The sequence below is a fragment of the Serinus canaria genome, chromosome Z (assembly GCF_022539315.1).
Source record: "Serinus canaria isolate serCan28SL12 chromosome Z, serCan2020, whole genome shotgun sequence".
NCBI lineage: Eukaryota > Metazoa > Chordata > Aves > Passeriformes > Fringillidae > Serinus > Serinus canaria.
In genome coordinates, this window is record NC_066343.1 from 64,145,165 (window position 1) to 64,166,989 (window position 21,825).

Genomic DNA, 21,825 nt, shown 5'->3' on the forward strand with positions numbered 1-21,825 from the left:
CTCTATGTGCCAAGTAAAAATTTACAGTACTGTTAATCCAATAGGTTTTCTCCAGCATATACACTTCCCTTTGGTTGCAAGAACATACTGCAACTTTTTAAATTAAATGCTATTTTTGGTGATGTAGAGCTCAGGAAAAATTCTGGATTGCCAGTCTAGTGCACTGAGACCCTTATTTAGCCACAAAAAAAAAAAAAAAAAGCCAGTGCAATGATTAAAGCACACTTCACAGAGCTGTTTCACTGTTGCACCCCAGAGGGACGCAGGTTATAATGTAGTTCAATCTCTCACAGATTTCTCTGAAATACGTAGGTTCTCCATCTATACTATGTTACCACAGTATTACTGAAACAATACTGCTGAGCTGGTACCGAAGAACAATTAGGCAGACAAGAAATCTTCTTATAAATAATACAAAAGAAAATGTTACAAAAATTAATTTGGCTTCTCGAAGACAATGCCCCTCCTATTCCCTCATTGTAAGCTCTAAATTTGTTAACACTTTTAAGTTTTGGAGTTTCTCAAAGGAAGTGGGCTTGACATTTTATAGTTGCCTGGGAAGCACTGCCCATGTTTATGATTCCACAGAAATATTTTTAGTATGATGGAAAGCTCTCTATCACTAAAATCTGCTTTTAAACCAGCTCCTTCATAAGACTTGAAGCACCCCGTTTCCTTCTGTCAGACCTAAGAACCCAGTTTCTCACTTGCTTAATTCTTACCATTAATAGTAAAAAAAAGGCTCTTTTTGTTTTTCGTTCTATACTGACATATTAAGTCGATCCTTAAGAACACAGACAATGTCTTTAGGACACTCCAAAACACTGGCGAGAGCAGATGTCGAGGACGCCTTCCGCCTGTTCGCGAACCGCCTGGGGCGGATCTCAGTCCCGGCTCTCCAGCACTGCCTGTGAAATCCGGCCGAGTTACTCGCGTTTATGCTCAGGACTCCCAAACCTATTTGTCACATCTCTTCCACTGGGCTCGGCGCGACAGATTCTAAAATTATTTGAGCTAAAGAAAACCACTGACCCCTTGACCGAGCAGCACCCCGGCTGCTCCGGCCGCTTCCCGCGCCTTTGTCACCTCAGAACCCTCCTGCCGTCACCGCTCTCCTGCCCGCCCTTCCTCCTCTCCTCCCAGTCCCGCTTAGGCAAACAAGGCCTGTTATAAGCACCAGGGAAGAGGAAGACTCTAGCGATGCTGAAAGGAGAAATTAAAGTGTATCTAAAACTCCTAGTGCGCCCTGCGAGCCCCAAACACGCTACCGGGGTGCCGCCTTGCCTCCTCCCTCAGACAGGGTTGAGCGCAACTTGCCCACGCAGGAGAAAAGACGGAGGTGCCCTCAGAATTTTACCTCAGGTTCTCCTGTTTTAACTCACAGACCTGCTTCTTATGCTTTATAACGACTGCTTATACCTTTCCTTTTCGAGTCTTAACACTATCTGGTGGCGAAAAATTAGCAATGTGTATGTGTGTCCTCCCTCTGGAGGTAATGGAACAGTCCGCCGGGTTCCAGGATCCGAGCCTTCTCGTTTAACCCCTTTCCTGCCGATCCCAAAGAATCTGCCTGGAGGAAACGCGGGGGGGAGCCTGCCTCGGGGTTCTGCTACGTTGGAGCACCGCAGGCAGGTCAGGATAGTGAACACACTTCACACAGGCTGTGTGAAGCGGGGGCAGCGACCACCCACCCGCTAAACGGCCTTAAATGCCTTCTGATAGTCTTCCAACACGTCTTCTTCGTAGTGTTGTGGAAACGTGTGACAAGTTTTAAATAGTAATTGGTAAACTGGCCTCTGTGTGTGTCCTTTTTGGTTGCTTGTTTGCTGGTTTGTTTGTTTTTGTATGTTTGTTTGCTGGTTTGTTTGTTTCTATGATTCCCAGTGGAGAATTTTGTAGACGCTGTATGGACGGCCCCTACCTGTGCCCCAGGTGAGCATTCTCCCCATCCCTGCAGACGGAGCATCGCCTCCGCTCAGCCCGGGGAGCGGCTGCTTTCCTCCGGTGGGCTCAGGCATGTACGGAAAAACACGCTGTGAAAAGCCAGCGTCCATAAAGGAGTCAGAGGAGTCCTGCAACTTCACTCGCATAATGGCAGAGAGTGCACCCGGGCACAGGCCCGCGGGGTTTCTCTCTCGAGGCTTTAGAGGGTGCGGCCTCCTTCTATCCTAAGCTCCGGCTGCATGTTGCCTTCTGCCTTCCCCCACCAGCTGAGGTACTAGGAAAGTACAGCCTTCCCGAGCCACCTACCACATATTCCCCCTTGAACCTGTTATTTTACCCCAAACTTCGGAAGCTGAGGCTTGCGCGGGCCCTTGCCTGTTTCAGGAGTCAAGCTGTCTGGGATCTGTAACAAACCTTCGGCTTGAAGTCAGTAGAGATATTAAGACCCGTTCCTAAGACGTTAACACCCATTCCTTCACCCACAGAATTGTTTGTAAAGACATTAGCACACATCTTTCCTACCAGTCACCTCTCAGAAGCTCTTCAGCAATAACTGGAGAAATGGAGGTGTGCTGACCCTCAGTGCTGGGGTCCCAACCTGCCTTTCCCAATTTAAGCATGTAAATGTTTAAGGTAAGATGGTATGGGGTTTTGACATAAAATCTTTCCCAACTGCAGTTGCCGGGAGATTAAACAAAATTGTAAATTTTGTACTTACTTTTTAAAAGAATGTTATGCAAAGGGTCATTTAGCTGAAATTTCAGGTTTTGTCTTTTTTCTTTACTATTCCTTATATCTCTGTTCCTGTTTCTTCTTAACTTCAAGTGGCAACTCAATCCCTCAAAAAGTTTTTGTTAAAAAAAATAAAAGCATGTAAAAAAACCCATAATCTTCTTCTCAGTTCTTAGCCTCTTCAGTCTATTGCCAGATTAAATACTAGAAATTCCATTTCCTTTCCTCACATTATCTCCTAGAGTCACAGTACTGGATCCCTGTGGTGTTTACGCAGATGTTAATGCCTACAATTAAACATTTTCCTTTCAGTATCTTCCATCTTTGACAAATTTTCCAGGTCAATATTCCTTCTCAAAACCATGCTTATCCTTTCCTTTCTTTTTTATTCTCTGATTTCACAGGATAATGGCCTGAGCCATACCGAACCATATGGCAAGAGCCATTTACATTTTTTAGGAAGAAGGGAAGGAATATAGCTTAAAGTAAATGCAAGAAGAAATCGGTGATTTTACTCCAATTTACTAAAATTAATCCAAATTATTAATTATTAGGCCTTCATTGGTAGCCAGGAACATGTGGAAAGACTTCTGGTAGAAAAACTTCTGCAAGTTGCATGAGTGCCGGAGAGCTTTTTCTAGAAACCTCTCAAATGATATGAATGGATCTACAAATTTGAGTTCTTTGTCTGCTTAAGGCCAAGCAAGATGAGTTACTTGTGCTGGTGTCTGACAAATCATGAATATTAAAATAATATTTTCCTTTACCATACTAGACATTGGAATATGCTGCATGACTTCTTGTCTGAAAAGTGTTTTGCACTTTCAGTTTATGTTTCAACATCAGGCCTGGCTATCTAATCTGGAAAGCACACATGGTGTACAACTGTAAACATGGTCTTCGAAAGTGAAAGTAGAAGGAAAACTAATTTTGCAAAAATAACAACAATAAAACACAAGATTTTGTTTAAAACATTGCAAGTGAGTAATGTCTGGTTTTGCTTAGAGTTGGATGAGCTCTTAAAAAAAAAGTGTAAAGTAGGGTATTGTACTCACCTAGTGAATTTTGTTGTTTGCTTGTCTTCAATCAAATGTAGGGCCTTCCTTTTCATACCACAAAAGTGTTATGAGCACTGGGAACTTTTGAAGTGGTGTTTGATTCTGTTGACCTCTTGATCCCTCTCTAGGTAGAAATGTGCTTTTTACTCTAACACTACAATCTTGCAAGATGGCTACAATTCTTTGGGTTTTGTGTTTTGTTGTTTGCTTGGTTTGGGGTCTTTGTGTGTGGTGGGGCCCAGGAAGTTCTACTTGAATATGAGGAAGAATTTCTTTACTGTGCAGTGACAAAGCACTGGGACAGGTTGCCCAGAGAGGTTGTGGAGTCTCCCTCTCCTGAAATATCCAAGCCTGGATACAATCCTATGCTGTTTGTCCTGCTTGAGAGGGGATGTTGGACTAGGTGACGCACTGTGAGCCCTTCCAACCTGGCCCATTCTTTGGTTCTGTGAATGTATTTAGGTACGAAAATACACAGTTAGGTCAGGGAAAACCCCTAAATGCTACATTAATCTATGAAGATAAGAAAGACACTACTTAATAGCTGAAATCTATTGGAAGTACATACACTATGGTACCTCTGCCCCAGTAAAATTTTGAGAATAGTTACCATGTCCCTCTAATTTCACTGAAAATATTAATATAGCTTTTAAATATTAGCCCCACTGGATGTAAAATTTGTCTTGGAATCAAATTTTTTCCTTACTATTTCCCTTACTGTTGCATTAGAATTACTACTTTAATGTCACAAGAAAGGATAATAAGTGTTAGAAATCTTTCTCTGTTCTTTGAATGCTTACCCCATAGACATGATTTTTCCAGTAATGCCTTCTTGTCCTTGTTTCAGGAGTTGAGTAAATTGTGCCCAGTTGTTTTATTTCCCTAAAATAATTAGGCCAATTTGGTGACTCATTAGTTTGCAAGAAAACCATTATTTGTGATGAATCTTTACTCCAAATGACAAATAGGGAACAGTTTCTCTTTTTTCACCTCCAAACATGACACTTATGGCACTCAAAAAAATATGCTGAATGTTTTGGTCCAAGGAGGCAAAAGGTTAAAAAAGGTAAGGTATCCAGAGCTCTTAGGGTGTTACTTTGAGCATCCTTAGGTGCAAGTTCCAGCCTCCTGTCTGGAAGTTAGTTGATCTCTGGGCACGAAGATTTCGATAAAGCAGGTAGCGTGCAATCCATCAGTTGAAGTTCAGTCAGGAACCTGCTCTCACGCTTATAGAGCTGGGTGATTGGCAGCAGGGCTCTTCTCCACTAGATGGTGATACAGGAGCAGCTCTGGCTTCCCTGTTTCTAGAGCAGCAGGTTCACTTCCTGCGGGTTCGCATTCCCACTTGGCAATAGTCTCCTGAAAGTACTTTTAAATCAACTTCTTCCTTCTCTTGTAAAAAGTGAAGACTCTGCTAAGATTTTAAAGAAGGTTGAACTTTACAAAGAGAGAGGAAGTATCCGAGCCCCTCAATGAATGTGTACAATTTATTAGGACACTTTGGAGGAATATGTTTCAGAAATTTGACATTCTAAATGGCATAAGTTAGACAGTCTTTTGTCTAACTCAAAAATAATCCTTTAATTCAGCACATAGCAATCTATACAATCCATACACCATGAATGATTCTGCGGAAGATCTTAGTTATATCAGAGGGATATCTGTGGAACTCTTTTTCATTTGTAAAGACAGCAGCAAAAGTTGAAGCTGTGAATATACTTGGAAACACAGGTAAGTAGTTGTATCAAAAATACATGATATAAATTTTAGGAAACTGGATGGTAAAGATGGTAAAGGCTGTGGGAAAATAATGGTGCATATGACATGTGACTGATAGCAATTTAAAGCTTCACACTTCTTTCACACTTGTGAAACTTTGAGTTTTTTTTAAATAAACAGGTAAAAATCCTTCTCAAATGAGTTTCAGTATCATTTTTACTGCAGTATCAATTTGTCTGCAGTGAATGTCAGGCTTTGAAGGCTGCAGTTCCAGGTACACTGGGAAAAAGTTTATAATAGTAATTTTATTTCATGATAGTTTTTTTGTTATGCAGGAAGTATGGGAGTTTTACAGGTGAGAAAAAGAAAAATTATTTAGAGTTTTATCTTGAAACAAGCAGGTAATATCAATTCAACTAAAGTGACAAAAGTAATGACTGTATGCAAAATTTGTACAGAAATGCACTGAGGAGAAAGACAGTCAAAGACATTTAGAATCTAATTTACTAATAATTATGATATGTAGAATTGTTGTTATGTAGTTATAATAAATAGAAATACTGTCACTCAAGACTAAAATCTATTTTATGCTCTTCTGAAATATGATTTGAGTTCCAGTCTTTAGGATGGGCAAATGTTTATTGTACTTTTTAAATGTATTCTTACAACTTCCATAAATACAACAATTAATTAATTCTCTCCATGTAGTGTCTATTCTGTTTTACATCTAGATATTTGGATGAATTAATAAACCTCCCAATCATGTTTCCCTCTTAAGCAGACTCAGTACATGCAATTGCACACATAATAATTTTCTTAATCGGTTAAGAGACTCTCATAACCTACTGATTATATTCTGTCTTCAGTGATAAACACACATATTATGTATTTCCATGTTGAAACCAAAGCAGTTTTTACTAGCGCTTTTGGCTAGCATTGACAAGGTAAATTTTTCCATTAAAAAAAAAAAAAAGGATTTGAATAGAGCTGTCTGTAAAATGAGTGTGTTGTAGTGTCACTGTGATATTGCTGAAATGGCCACTGAGAAAGGGAAACATTTTTTTTCAGACCCAGTCACTGTTACTTGTTGAACACTGTTGGTGCAAAACTTGGAATCTTTTCCCCAACAGTGTTTTGACTTGGCAATTTCAACCACCTAGAAGCCATATAATGTGAAATTTCTAGTTAGAAACCTGCTCTGTTGAATGAGAACTATATTCACACTAGAGTGTTTCACTCTGTCTCATTTTTAACCCTTGCCAGTATTTTAACAGAAGCTTCCCTTCTGTCTCTTCTACATTTCTTGCTGGGGTTGGCACCCCCAAGTTCTCTGTTTCAACTCCAGGGATTTGGCTCATTCATTTATTTAATCTCAGCAAATTTCCAGTGTTCTACTCTGAGGTGTCCAAGCCTTACTCTTGATTGTTAAAAAATCTTTTGTGCTTGTATGAAAGAGAATATACATGTTGTTTTTTATAATAGCTGCTTGTTAGTACAGAGCGCCAACAATCTGTATGGACATTGAGTCAGAAAGCAGCCCCCTCACTCTAAATAGCTTACACTTTAAATAAACTGCCAAGGGAAGAAGGGCTGTATGGGAAATAATGGAAGAGTAGAACATCTGAACAGCTAAATTTATTGCTTATCTTGTTATGCTGTTTTCACTTAATTTTTTTACCTTACCTCTCCTCAAAAATGGAGACTATTTTATTTTTTGAACTGACAAGGAGATCTGACTTCCACGGGCCTTTAAGGCCCACATACAGATATTAAAGAAAAAAGAACCAACAAGTAAATACATTTAACAAGTTATTACTTTGATTTTGGATAACAAATCTGTACACATTAGTAGACCAATGTTATTTCTACAGATTGTTCTAGTGCACCAGCAGTTGCTTTGCCATTCACTATAAGATTTTTTTCAAAGGTACAAACTCTTCCAAATAAACTATTTTGGGATTCATGTGCACTTCTAAATTTTGTCAGTTTCTGATAATACAATTTATAATAATTCATTCTGATGATAGAAATCTTCACAGCAAAGGGTGAAAACAGCTGTCTTTAAGCATTATTTAGGGCATGTGCAGAGCACTAAATAGATAAGACTGCAGATACAAAGTCCATGGCCAGGACATTCCCATATGTATTTCTATCTAGGGTGCTTCTCATACCTAGACGCTTCTGTAGTCATATAAAATTGATGAGGAAAACTTCCTCCAGCAGTCTCAGGGAAGGTTAATGGTGCAAATACTGCTTTCTCTCTTGCAAAGATAAATCACTCAGTGGGTGAAGTACAGCCTCAGCTGGAGTAAAAAAAAAATATTTGCATGCTGCATGTCTGCAGTGGTGAACAGCCCTCAGAATATGGAAGAACTAAGTGTTATGTCTCCTACTCAGGAAAAAGCTTATTTGAAAATTGTACGTCTTAGTAGCTACTACAGACGGCATGATTTCTCTCTATCTGATCAACAAAAAAGCCTAATAAATAACAACGTACTGCTTTATTTTCTATTTCATTACCAAAGTGTATATCCTGCTAGGGAATTTTGTGGCTTGAAATCTGGGTTTTCAGTGAAAACTCCTGCTCATAGTTCTGCAACCTTTTAATTTTTCTAAGTTTCCCCATTCTGACTTTGAGTAGCTGTTGCATCATACATAACAGGTGTGCTGTGCTTTTACTGCCAAATTATATTATTTATCTCTTAAATTGTTCACAAATGATTCATTGAACAAGACATAAAAATAAATACAATAAATTACACTATATATTAGAGTAATATTCAAAAACCAGGTGTGCTTTCTAGAAAACACACATTTTAAATTATATCAGTTAAATATCTTGCTAAGACAGCAATTAAATGAATCCTCAAAAAAGAACAATGGACTTAAAAGGTTTTTTTGTTTGTCTATAGACAATCGTAAGGAAATTTTAATGAAAATATAAGTAAACCCTGTATAATTTTACCAGACTGTCCAATAATTTTTTTCTGGTATGATTTAGAATTACAGGTATAAAAAGCAATTTAAAATATTTTTTCCTAAGACAATAACAGCATAATAATATATATACACTTTGACACTGGGATGAATATTTGTTGATAGTGTAGTAATGATATTAGCACAGCTGGACAACTTCTCAGCATTATTGAGCTGCTGAAAAATTTTGCTTCTAAAATTTGCATCAGATACTTTCTATTTTTAGGAAAGTTCTATTACCCTTTACTTTTTAACATGGGTGATTTGTTTTAGCCCTATGCATTCACCAGGTTTCAAACTCATGCTGTCATACTGCATTATCAGGAAACGCAGTTAGTAACACATCCACTTGTGAAGTGAGAACAAAACAAATTAAGCAGATAAAAATCATCTGTTTGGCATAAGAGTAGTTAAGTCATATGATTCAAATATGAATATATTGAATATAAAACCTTATTAGGAATGACGATCAAAGAAAAGGAGTAAGATATTATTTCATATATTGAGGCACACAAGCTTGCTTTGAGTGGCAGAATCTGTGAAGTCCATAGTGGTGATAAAAGAGAAAAATCACAAAGGTGCTTTCACGGTCAGAATGAAACATCAGGCAAAGGTGATGAGGCAGATGAAATAATTTCAGACTAGGCAAAACTTTGGTGGAAGTCCAGCATATAGCAAGATGCAAAATATTAAAATATTAAGGTCTTGGAATGTATTGATCACATTTGTTATTTCAGCCTTAAGAAGGAAAACAAGATGAAATGCATCCAACAGTGAAATTGTCAGTATAGAGTTCTGGGAGAATTTGAAGATGAAAAGCAACACTGGTGATTGTGGTAATGAAATTATAGAACTCACGATTTCTGAGATAAAAATAAAAATACTATTAGTAAAAATCATATAGTAAAGGATCAACACTGAATAAAGATCTCAGGATACCTTAGAAAAAATATTAACAATATTAAAGACAGAAATATATCAAAGTGAAGAAGCTTGGCATAAAAAAACAAAAAACATAGCAAATTACAAATTTGCAAAGCAGAATGAGAGAGTATTAGTAGCTATCCTGAATATTCATCAGAATTGTCATACTACATTCTAATAATCAAGCACAATATTAGATTCTTAAATAAAAGTACCTTCAGAAAGATATATGAGGTAGTATGTTGACTGCATTTTAAACTGAAGAAGACTAAAATGGAGAGGGTTTTTTTTCAGTTTTGATGACTGTATTTCATTAAAGTTTTGGGCAACTTGAGAATCAGCAGAGAAAAATATGCTGCAAAAGCATATTTTTTATGATTCAGTAAGAACCAGCTGCTAGAAAACATGATATGCCTAACATCTTGAACAAAACGAACTTTACAAAAATATGAATGAACAAAATAAGATAAAATGAATTCTGGCTGTACAACCAAAGGTAGAATGTCTTGTGTTCAAATGTGTAAAGCATATCTGAAAATGGAAAGGCAAACCAGTGTTTGTTCTGAGCAAAAATCAGAGCTAGGTTTGCAGGAAGATTTATGTTAAGCATTAGAGGGGGAAAAAAAAAGAAAAACAAAGCAGTATTTTTACAATTTGATAATTTAATACTGAAGTAGATGGCCTGGATGGATTGCAGTATCTTTATCACTGAAGATTTAAGAGCAGGTGCCATGAACAGTATAGATCTTGTCTTTGGGCAAGAGAATGGACTAAAATCAGTTTCCTTTCAATTCTTTCTGATTCTTATATTTTATATCTCTTTTACAGAATGAAGTCAGATGTGAGAAAAGGCACAGAGAGCAGCAATGTAAATGAACAGTTTCTGAATTATTGAATTATTGTCTGAATTATTGTCCTCTATTAATGAAGGTAGAGATTTGCACTATATTTCTAAAACAAGAAGACCTGCATTTGTAGTCCCCAGCTGGTATATAAGTTTGCAACAAAGAAAAACCAAATTTAATCTCTCTAATGAGACATAGATGGTAATAATTTTGTAATAAGTCATTGTATTCTGGAGCTAATGGGATTTTTACCTATTGGAATGTATTTCATGTAGTTCCACAGTAACATAAGGAAGGTAAAACCTGGACTCTTTTTAAGAAGGACTGATTTGATGTAGTCCTTTTATTTAAAACCTTCAGATTGTACATCTTGTGAAATTATTAATTTCTAATGAATCTGCATCAGGCATCAGCTGTAGAGCATGACTTGTAGATGTGAGCCCTAGACACTGCAATGACTGTCTTGAGCCTCGTCTTGATTCTGGGACTACATTTAAAATACTGAACTATGTTAAATGAAATTTAAAGGATGGGGCTACAGTTAAGAAGCCTTTTTTTGTCAATTACACTGTGTACATTAGTGAGTAATAGAGTTTATTGCCTTCTAATGGCTGGTTGGGTTGTTGGTTGGTTGGTTGATTGGTTGGTTGTTTTTGGTTTTTTGTTTCGTTGATTTTGGTTTAGTTTGCTTTTTTGTTTGTTTGGGGTTTTTTTTCCCTCCAGACTCAGCAACTCACAGATGACAGAAGTCTTTCTCAAGTTGAGAACTGCAAGGAGTTTGTTATCAAAAGTTGCTTTTGGTTAATTTACTTGCTTTTGATACTTTCTGTAACAGAAAGCTATGAGCTACATTTCAAATGCTATAAGGGTGTTGGGATAGCTGTGATGGTTTAGGGACATAAGCAAATGTGAAATTTTTCATGAAAGTCAGGGCTGTAGATTTCTAATTGCAATGATGGTGCTGATGACTATATCATGTAGGCAGGAATTGGAAGCAGCTCCCAATTTGCCTGCTTTCTTTTCTTATGTGTTCTGGGTCTATTCAATTTCAAATAACACATTTCAGTATCTTCTGTCTTTTAGTTAAGGTATGGATTATGGTTATGGTTATGATTATAATTTTCGTCTGTGTATTTAGTGCATTTGTTTGATGAGTTGTTCAGAAATGATAAGAGGCCCAACCCAAAATCCAATACTGTTAGTAAAAATTTCCTGTGCACTTAAAAGGAAATAGGAGCAATCTCTGCTTTCATGAGCAGCTTTTGTTCCAACAAGTTGTTACAGTTTTGCTCTTACATTGTATAACACAATCTTTTTATGTTTGTGATACTAGTGAAGACAAAGAGCATAGGGGTCACCTCCAGAGTAAAAACTCACATTTTTCAGGTGCATGACTTTTATTTCTGCTACGTAACATTTTCCAATAAAAGGAAATTGAGACTAATGGGATTTTATTTCTTTGTATATTTGGGCTTTTTAGCTGTGGTGATCATTTGCAGCAGTTATCTAAGTAGCAATATTTAACTTATTTTGTATTTTATTTTTCACAAATGAAGAGAATATACCTTGAAGGTGTTTAGGAAAAACATTTTCTATAGAATTGTAGCTACTAAGTGCTGTTGTTTTATCCAAAGCGAAAAAGATAAAGGAAATAAGACAGAATTCTCATGTAATTTAAATTAATTTTTTAATTAATGCAGTAAACCCAATTGCTGCATATCTCTAGAAGCACCTGTCCTGCCTCACTGGATTACAGATGTATAGGAAAGATGATTTCTGTCTTCACTTCATCAACATTCACAGTCTTTTTTGCCCAGCAAGCATCTATGCCTTTCAGGTATTTGCTTTGTTTCCTCTTGTCACTGAGAATGGAAAAAATCTTGTGACAAAGCAGTTAAATGCCTTTCTTTCACAATTTTTCTCCATATAATTTCCCATGACATTCACAATAACCATATTTTGCTCATTTTTATCAGCAGTTCTATAGATCAATTTGTATCTTAGTGTATCTTAGTTAACTGTTACTTTGTGGTCCCGTTCCTTGCACTAACCTTATCTGTTTAATTTCCTTGTAGTGGAAGATGGCACTTCACTCTTTTTGAGGCAGTTAATGAATTTTTGTTCGTTATTTAGTGTGATGGGGAAGATTTTGGGTGGTATAAAACCCAGGTAGTAATAGTAAACAGGAAAAGAGATACTTTGTAGGACTTCATACCTTACAGAATTTGAGTGTCTTACCTGAGAACTTAGCTAATTCTGTTCCTTTGGGGGAAGATTCGGTGTTTTTTCCAGGGACAAAGTTAGCAAGTTTGGGTGCACTAAGGCTTAGTTACATTTGGTTGTAATTAATATGTAAATCCTTAACTTGGATATAAAAATAGTTAGTAGAAAAATGACATGTTTATAAGTAAGCTTTGGCAAACTTTATAAAGTTTTAATTCTCCTCACCATCCTGATTTTCACATGTTCAAATAGTTTTCCTTTAAGGTATTCTTTCTTCAAAAATTGCTTTTTACAACACTATTCTACTATTAGATCAGGATATTGGTTCAATATACACCAGAAAATGAATTTAAAATGCATCTTCATTAGTTTTTTAGTTTTGAGGCAACCAGCTCACTTATTTTTTGTTCTGGTTTGCACAATGGGCTTGGAGAAGGCTGAACCAGCTCCCCAAATGTGGCCAAAATGTGATGGTCACACAGAGTCAAGAAGAGGACCTGTCTTCATCACCATGAGAGATTTCACTGCTTTGCCCAGTGTCCTTTGTTAACACAGACAGCACCTGCTTTATTCTTTGATGTATTTCTTCTTGAAGGAATTATTACTGTTGGATGTAACACAGTAGTTTATGAAAAAAATGTGGTTTCTTGTAGTAAGAGGCTAAAGGAAAACCCTTATTTAGAAAATACTTGAATCAGAAGTTGTAGCAATTAATCTTTTTCTAAAAAAATTTTTCTTCTTTAAATTAATTTTTAAAGTACTTGAATTGTGTGTAACTAATGCTATAATTTGTTTGAGAGTATTATTCTAACATTTTCCAGTTCATCTTTGCAATAATTCTACTTTGAAGAAAAAACAGTTACAGGCAGTCAATGTAGAAAAAGGAGACTAGGAGGTTGAGGGAAAGAAAATTTCAGCTCCCTAATTCTTATGTGTTCCATTGGTGTATGCTCACTTTTTTTTTTTTTTAACTGAAGCAAGATAATTAATTTTGACCATAAAGGATCAACATTTTCATCATGTCATCACATTTAAAATATTAATTATCACATCATATCTAGCCAAAGAACAACCATTTGAATTACTGTATTTTACTGTAGGACATAAATTTCTGTTTTTCTTGACAGGATTATTTACAGTGTTTTGAAGTACTTTTGGCATGAGAGGTACTATGGAAATGAAGATGGCAGTTTTTCCTTCTGCTGTGTATTGGCATCACAGTACACCTACACAGATGTGATTGGGATTGTGGGATGGGAAACAACATGCCTTGAAGTTAAATTATGGAATCACTGTCATGACAAATGAGGTTATGAAATTAATTATTCTTCATGCTCAATAAAGAATTTCTAAATGTACACACAGCATGATTTTTTCAACATAGTGAAATTGTTCCCTTTTGTAGCAGCTTAAAAATTTTACCTCCTAGATGTAAGTTCTAAAAAGGAAAATATTATTTTCAACTCAGTAGGTAGGGGCAGAAATCAGTTCATGTGGTTTAGAAAAGACCAGAGAAAAGTCAGGAATAAAGAAAAACTAAAGAAATTAAAAAAAAAAAAAACAGAATATATTGTATTATACACAAAATCCCAAGCTATTTTAAAGTGTTGAAATATTACAGATTGCATAGTGGATTTCAAAACAGGTCAACCCAGTTTTACTTGCAGGAGTTTTTATCAGTCATTTAACCTCTATCTGTGGCAGTTGAGAGGTGCATTTACAACTTTTCTCAAACACGTCTAAATCAGAATGTACTTTTTCCTGTTCCAGCTAGGTAAGAATAAATTCACTGGGCCATGAATGGCATCACCTTTGGGGTGAAACATGATAATGTAAGCAAATGAAGTAATGCTCCTTAGATTTCCTTAGAACAAGAATAGAGATGAATGTAGCATGCATCACAAGCGCAGGGAGAATTTTGCTAGAAGTTATTTTACTATTCAGGATACAATTTGGTGAAATCATGAACAGAAGGTGTCACTCTCTTCTTAATGAGACGTTTTGCTCCAAGTGCAAAGAAGATAGGATGTCAAAGAAGGTATAAACCTATAAAGCAGATATAGTCCTGACAATTCTAAATTCAAAGGCCAGCCAGCTTGACTTTAAGTAGCTTCTCATGTAATCGGTAAAGTTAAATTCACACTAATTTATAAAAAATGTTACTTTTTGCTTGCAGTGATGGGCAATTCACTCAACAATTCCATATTTTATAAGAGAGGTCTAGATATATGCTCTTTGTACATGACTATTCCAGTTAAGTAGAGTTTGCCATTGTTAAATCCTGATTGTTTTTTCTGGATGCTAATAAGGTTTTACTAATAAATACCTCAGAAATTAAGATTCTGATCTCTGACATCCCTTTTATCTCTCATGTCTGAGCATTAATAATGCTTTTGAAACACAGAAGTCCCCTAAAAGTTCTGTCATTCATAATCTTCCTAGAGTCCCATTTTTGTTTATCCTCTGGACTGCAGCTTAAATTTGTGGATTCATGTTGCCTGCACTTCTGCTATAATCCTCAGTCATTCCATGACTACTTCTTATTGTTAACCTTGCAACCTTTAAAAGTCTTTTAATAAGCTCTTCCTAAATTTTGGGAAACTGCCCAGCTATTTGAAGATACTTACCTCAAGTAATTGTAAATAAATAAACTAAAGTATTGGTTTATTTAATCTTGTATTTTTTAGAGTACTAAGGTCCATATTCTGAAAAGGGCAATGACCTTTTAGTTTTTAAAGACTATAACATTTTATTCAAGAAAATATGATCTCTGGAATACAAGTTGAAGGCACAATATACAAATATTTTCTTCTGTTAATCACTTATTTATGGAAAACTCAAAAGTGAGGGTGAAGTAACATCATCTGCAGCATTTCACCTCTACATGACAGTTTGAAATTTCCTCTAGAGTAATTGTTTACTAGTCTTCTTGAAAGTCAGTCCCATTTCTTCCTATCCTCCCACAATGGGAACTATTCTCCCAGTAGTTACCAGGGAGACTGAACTAATTAAAAATCATGCACATTGGAAGCACTTTCAGTTATGGTCTGGGAAAAGCAGAAATCATTCCTGAATAAGAAAAATAATAGCCATATTTATCCTTATAAAAATTTGAGTTTGCCTCACTAAAACTAGTAAGACAGTTTTCACTCTGGAAGTTTAGGTGTATCCTGATTACCCAACTTCTTACTGGTATGACTCTTGTGCCAAAAATTTTGAAAAATTCAAAGAACTACAGGTAAATATCATGACAGAACTATGTTTTTAAGCCAAAAATCTGTGACAGCTTCTGATCCTGGTCATGCTAACCAGAATGACCAAAACTCCATGAAATTCAGTGATGTGAGTTAGGGCCCTGAGAACACATTTAGAACACAAATGTACTTGTTGATTATGATTTTGTATTTAAATCTGCTGAAGATTTGTGTAATTTTCTTATTTGAGTGGAATGTTTTATATCATCACATTCATTGAGTGGCAGCTCTAACAACAAGAATGTTAGGAAGTTTTAAGTTTACCTAACTTTAATATGAATTCTAGTACATTTTGCAATATTCACTTCTTCATTCTGTAAGCTAAGAATATAGCATTATTTAAATTTTTTTACAGCAAGTTAGTATCTTCTAAACACCTAGTCTTTTGAAATAACTCACCCAGCTGATCAAAGGAAGCCAGCTGGTTCAATTTTCCTGGGTTTCAGCAAAGTTTTCTATACTGTCTCTCATGGTATCTTCCTGGAGCTATCCTCCAGCTCACAGCTGAAAAAAACCATCATGCCGTGGGTGAGCTGAGGGGTGGGGCACAAAGGGTTACAATGACTGTAACAGTTACTGTACAGTGACAGTACAGCGACACTACAGTTACTCTTCAACATCTTCCCAGACTTGGACACAGGACCGGAAGGGATACTGAGCAAGTTTGCCAAAGAAACAAAAATGTGAGGAGCTTCTGACTTCCTCAAAGGAAGGAAGAACATGTGAAATTGTCAGGAATGGGTGGGCTGGGCAATCACAAACCATATGAAATTTAATTTGCCCCTACCAGGGCAAATGAAAGATTCTTGCATCAGGTGACTCCAGTTGTGTTTATAGCCTGGGGAAGAAGAGGCTGAAGAACAGCACGGTGGAAAGGGACCTGGGGCTCCTGGTCAGTGGTGAGTTGAACACGAGCCAGCAGTGCCTGGGCAGCCAGGAGGGCCAACCCTGTCCTGGTGGCATCCGGCACAGCATCAACAGCCGGGCAAGGGAGGGGATTGTCCTGCTCTGCTCTGCATTGGGGCAGCCTCATCTTAAGTGCTGGGAGCAGTTTTGGATGCCACAGTATAAAAAGGACATAAACTTTTAAGAGTCCAAAGGAGGGTCACGAGGATGGTGAAGGGTCAGGAGGAGAAGCAGAATGAGGAGTGGCTGAGGTCACTTGGTCTGTTCAGCCTGGAGGAGACTCAAGGGAGACCACACTTACTGTAACTGCAGTTACATCTTCCTTGTGGGGGGAAGAAAAGGGGCAGGCGCTGATTTCTGGTCTGTGGTGATAGTGACAGAACCCGACAGAACAGGAAGAAGTTGTGTGGGGAGGTTTAGATTGGAAAATAGAGGTTGTACACTTTTTCACCCAGAGAAAGATTGGGTACTGGAATGGGCTCCCCAGGGAAGTGGTCACAGCACCAATCCTGGACAACGCTCTGTGGCACATGGTGTGAATCTTGAGGTTTCCTGTCCAGAGTCAGGAGCTGGACTCAATCATCCTGGTGAGTCCTTTCCAACTCAGAACATTCTGTGCTGCTGTGACATAATGTTGAGAAATGGATTACTTTTCTGTTTATATTCACATGCATAAAAATCTACCATGCAAATAAGCAAATAATATTGTTTCTGAAAATTCTGTAGCTGAATCTATGGTTACATGAAGGAAATAATTGCTAATAATAAGATCATTATATTTATCAGCCTAATGAACATTTTCAAGGCAGTTAGTAAGTGTTTTTTTATTGTATTTAATGATGCAGATAGGAAATAGAACTTCACTTTGAAAATTGAAAGGAGAAACTATCTTGAGACACTTGCATGCTGAAATCTTGAAAGCAATAATCTCAGCATCTGAATAGAGCATTAGCTTTCTAATCAGACAAGATTAGGTGGGAGTTCAGTGTTGAATTCCTCATGATGGTTGCAAAAATCTGCAATTTGCCTTAAGTGAAAATTGCTGAAGAAATATGAGGAGGTGTCATACCTGTGTAATCACACAGAACATAGCTCTACTTCTTCTCTAGTCAATGGCAATATAGTTGTGGATACCAATAGGAGAACTGAGTCAATATTTTTTGAACAGCAAAATTTCTTCATAGAATTTCTTTATCTTTAATGTCACTGGCATATATGACTACAGAAAAATAAAATTTACAGGAAATATGATGGACCAGTAGAAATTATCTTTGATCTAGGGCCAAAAACATGAGAAACAAACTAAAAATATTTTAGCCAAAAAAACTTTCTGATGTCCTGCATTAAAAAAGTAGAACAATACTCTCTCCAAGTTTGAGGGTGACACCTTCTTTGTAATCAGTTAATTTCTTGTAGCATTTAGGCAGAGAAACACCAGTGCAGACTGCAATAATACTGAACAAAAGTAGTGCAAGACTAACCTGGTATCAGTTTTAACTATGTCAGTTATTCTTCTGGCAAATGATTTGGATTATGAAGTAATCTTTGGAGGGAGTGCGAAGTTGTTTATGGGATTGGTTGAGATGCTTTGTGTTTATACTTTTTGTAGAGCAGAAAGACCAGCTAATTTAATTTGATAAGCTTTACCAATTAATAGGCACACTGTATGAGAAACTAAAACATGCACTTTATGATTGGTTGCTGAAGAATTATTTATTTATCTCACTAGCTTTTTGAGTTAGTAAGCAGGTTGATTCACAATGTACCAGCAAATACAACATAACATCTGGTAAATGTCAGGCTGTAAACTGAAGCAGTGGGAAAATAGAGGATTTCTGGATGTGTTTACGACATAACTCTTGCAGGTGAGATATGGAGGAAACTGAAAGGAGACCCAAAATCAATCATACACACTTTTCAGCTCCTGCTACCCAGCATGTCGTATTTATGCAAGCTCATATGCAAAATCAGTATTATTATTTCATTTCTTCTGATGTATCTAGCCCACAATCTAGCACCCTTACTGTATAACTGCATCACTGCATTTATAATCTCAAGTTAAATTCTACTATTTCGAACAACAGCTGAATGTTTTCTGAAGTACTCTTCTGTGAGTGCAGAACACTTATTCTCCTTTTCACTCCTCCTCAGACACCATCTCAGTAATGTTTCATCTTCATTCATAAAGATGCAAATATTGAACTTTTCAGAAATAGCAGAAAGCCTACACGAGCAGTGAGAAAGATGCTGAAAAAATTCCCGTGATTCAAATTATGCTCATCTTCCTCTTCTTGGCTCTGAAAAAAATTCCACCATGAGCTTCACTGCATAGTTTTGGTGTTCTACAGTTGGAAAGCTAACAACAGACTGTGATAACAGACTTCTACACTTTGCTTGCATATATACATTTGGTCTGCTTATTTGTTTCTGCAGGATCTGCTGGGCAACGTGGTAGGATATACTTAGGAGTGAAATCTTTTGACAAGTTAAACAGACACAGACAGGTAAAGCTCAAGGTCCTGTGAGAGATTAATTTTGCTAATTTTAATCACATTAGGTGAACTGTGATATGTATTCTAAACCATGATATTCATATGGAATGATGTTAGTGATTTATACCACAAATGGCTGTGTCAGTTTATCTTTGTATTGGAGATCTATATGTGATAAGGAGGAGTAAGCTACTAGGATTATAGCAATAAGACTAAGAGAGAGAACAAGATTGCTTGTTGTGAGAATAAGATTGCTTTTTGCCTTTGTCCACCTGCAAACTACAGAAACTATCCAATTATTGCACATGTTGAAATTGCTTACAGCTATCATAGTGAATCATCCTTTCATGTGGGAAAAAGAAGATGAAAACTGAAATTATGCATGTGATGGTTACCTCCCATTTTAAAAATATTTACCATTTGTATTTGCTGTTTGCAAATACAGCCATTTGGAGCAGCAGTTGTTGCACAAAATTCAATAGAGCCCTTTTATTTCATAGTTATTGAGAAGTTCCTAGCAAGGCAAAATGTTTGAGCAGACTACAAAGTGCTGCTGAACACCTTCATGGCATGTGCAGTAACTTCTATTATATTGGTTGTCTGCTCATAATCCCTCTGGGAACATAATCCTGTTTCCAGACCTTACTTGGCATTACATTACCTTTTCCTTTTCTCTGCCTAGGTTTCCCCCTCTCGTGCATCGACATGTTTGCATACATTGGTGCATGATTTCTTATAACCCAGCTGAGCAGGGTTGAGGATTTATACACAACAGGTCAGGAATCAGGATGTGGTTTTTTAAAATCATTGTGTCTGTTAGTCTTTTTAGGGTGGTAAATCCAAGCTTGTGGTTTGCACTGGAAATCTGATAGCTATATTCTGTGATGAAATAGGGTTACATAGGAGAACAGTGCCTGCCAAACTTCTGTAGCTTGGGCTTTCACCATTTACTTTGCAGATTCAAGATCAAGTTCTCTCACAAATGTTGCTCATTGCTCTTCATTCTACAAATACATACATATAACTTTCAACATGCATTGTACACATGTGTTTAGTTTTCTGGGAACTAAAGCTGGAGTTTTGCCAGGTCTCTTTACAGCCCCAAAAGTCTTGGAGAATGTCTTTAAGTCAGTTTGTAAGAAAGTTACTGACTTGCACAAGAAGAAATGGATCCTTTATAGAAGACTCTCACAGACTCTGTTACTGAGCTTGAAAATAAATATTTTTTGAAAAAAAAATATTAACTTTTTCAAAAACCACAGATTCATCCATGTTGGAAGAGATCTTCAAGGTCATCAAATCCAACAGCAATACCATAATCACTCCTAAACCATATTCAAAAGTTCCTCATCCAAATGCCTTTTGAACACTTCCAAAAACTGATTCCATCACTTCCCTGGGCAACTTATTCAAATACCTAACCTCTCTTTCAGTTTAAAAAATATTTCTAGTATCTAATCAGAACCTCCAAATATTAACCTAGGAAAGTAGTATTTAATAACTTTCATAAAATGTTAAAAAGATAAAGATCTCAAATCCAAAGTTAAAAAGAAATTGTGGCTAAGTGCATAGTGCACTTACCTGGGGTGATGTGGCATCCTGAACCACCCACCTGAAAAGGAGAGTGCCTCTGCAATAAAATCTGTGGGAAACTCTGAGCAGAGGATGCAAATTGAAGATGCAAAACATAAATAATGAACTTGAAATCAGACTTTTAAAAGGGCATTACTATTTCTTTAATGCTTGCACTATATTCTGGTATCTTTAAAGAGGGGTCACTTTTCTGTAGGTGTCCCTGAGATGTACTCAGCCATTTTCAGAGCTGAACCTTTATTCTTCTTGAACACTTACTGAGGTAAATTGGTAGAAATGAAAGGGCCCCATGCACATATGAGTCTCTGAGACTTGTACAAGTACAAAAGAAATTGTGCTAAAAGAATATATCCGACTTGAAGACAAAAGAAGTTTCAAAATATTTATATGAAAAATTTAAATTTTTCATATCAATATGAAAGAAGAGAAGCATTCTAGGAGTCCCATGTTCTCCATTTGTCTGTCAAAATGGGAGTATCCTATTTTACTGCTAATTACACTTTTTTGTTACATGGTAATGAAGGCACTTTCATTTTTTGTTTTTAAGTGGTTTACTCTTCCTTATAATTAGGTGGTGATTAAAATACACTTTATATTATGTCACTGTTTCTTTAAAAAGTGGCACTTATGTTAAGGGTAAGAGAAGCCCATAAAATAGTGACAACCTGCTTTGTTAGGATCATTCTTCTAGTCAATTCCTTTGGTATGAAAAGGCCGTTAATTTTTCTTTGTTTAGGAGTCACACTGTAAAAAGACAGTCCACATCTACATGGTGTACTGTAGGTTGAGAGCTCATGGAAGGCATACAAGAAACAGACTTTGTTATTGTTCTCTTAGAAAACTACAGTGTAGGAACCTTCTTGGCATTCTCGGCTGTTTTATATGGATAGGGGTTTTCCCATGAGTAACTAATTTTTCTGTAATAATTTTTTATTATTACTCAATAAGTGATAACTTACTCATTATAACTTATTGTTACATTTACACATTTTCAACATTCTGCACGTGCTAGATACAAGATGTTTAATTTCTCCCTCCCCCTTCCCTTTTTGCTGTAAGGTGCTCAGTTCAACTTCAGACAAGATACTATGTGCTACAATATTATCCTACTGAAATCCTAATAAAGACACATGCTCTTGGGTTGTAGACTAAGCTTTCC

The 21,825-nt window shown here is 36.7% G+C and overlaps 1 protein-coding gene across 1 annotated transcript in view; it reads right to left on the reverse strand.

Annotated features, from left to right (window-relative positions):
• The window catches only part of NIPBL (NIPBL cohesin loading factor), a 157,964-nt gene extending 157,102 nt beyond the window's left edge, over window positions 1-862 (reverse strand). The window contains exon 1 of the mRNA XM_030236653.2: window positions 723-862. The gene's annotated coding sequence lies outside the window, so the exon portion shown is untranslated. The remainder of the gene's footprint in view (window positions 1-722) is intronic.
• Between the last annotated feature and the right edge of the window lie 20,963 nt (window positions 863-21,825).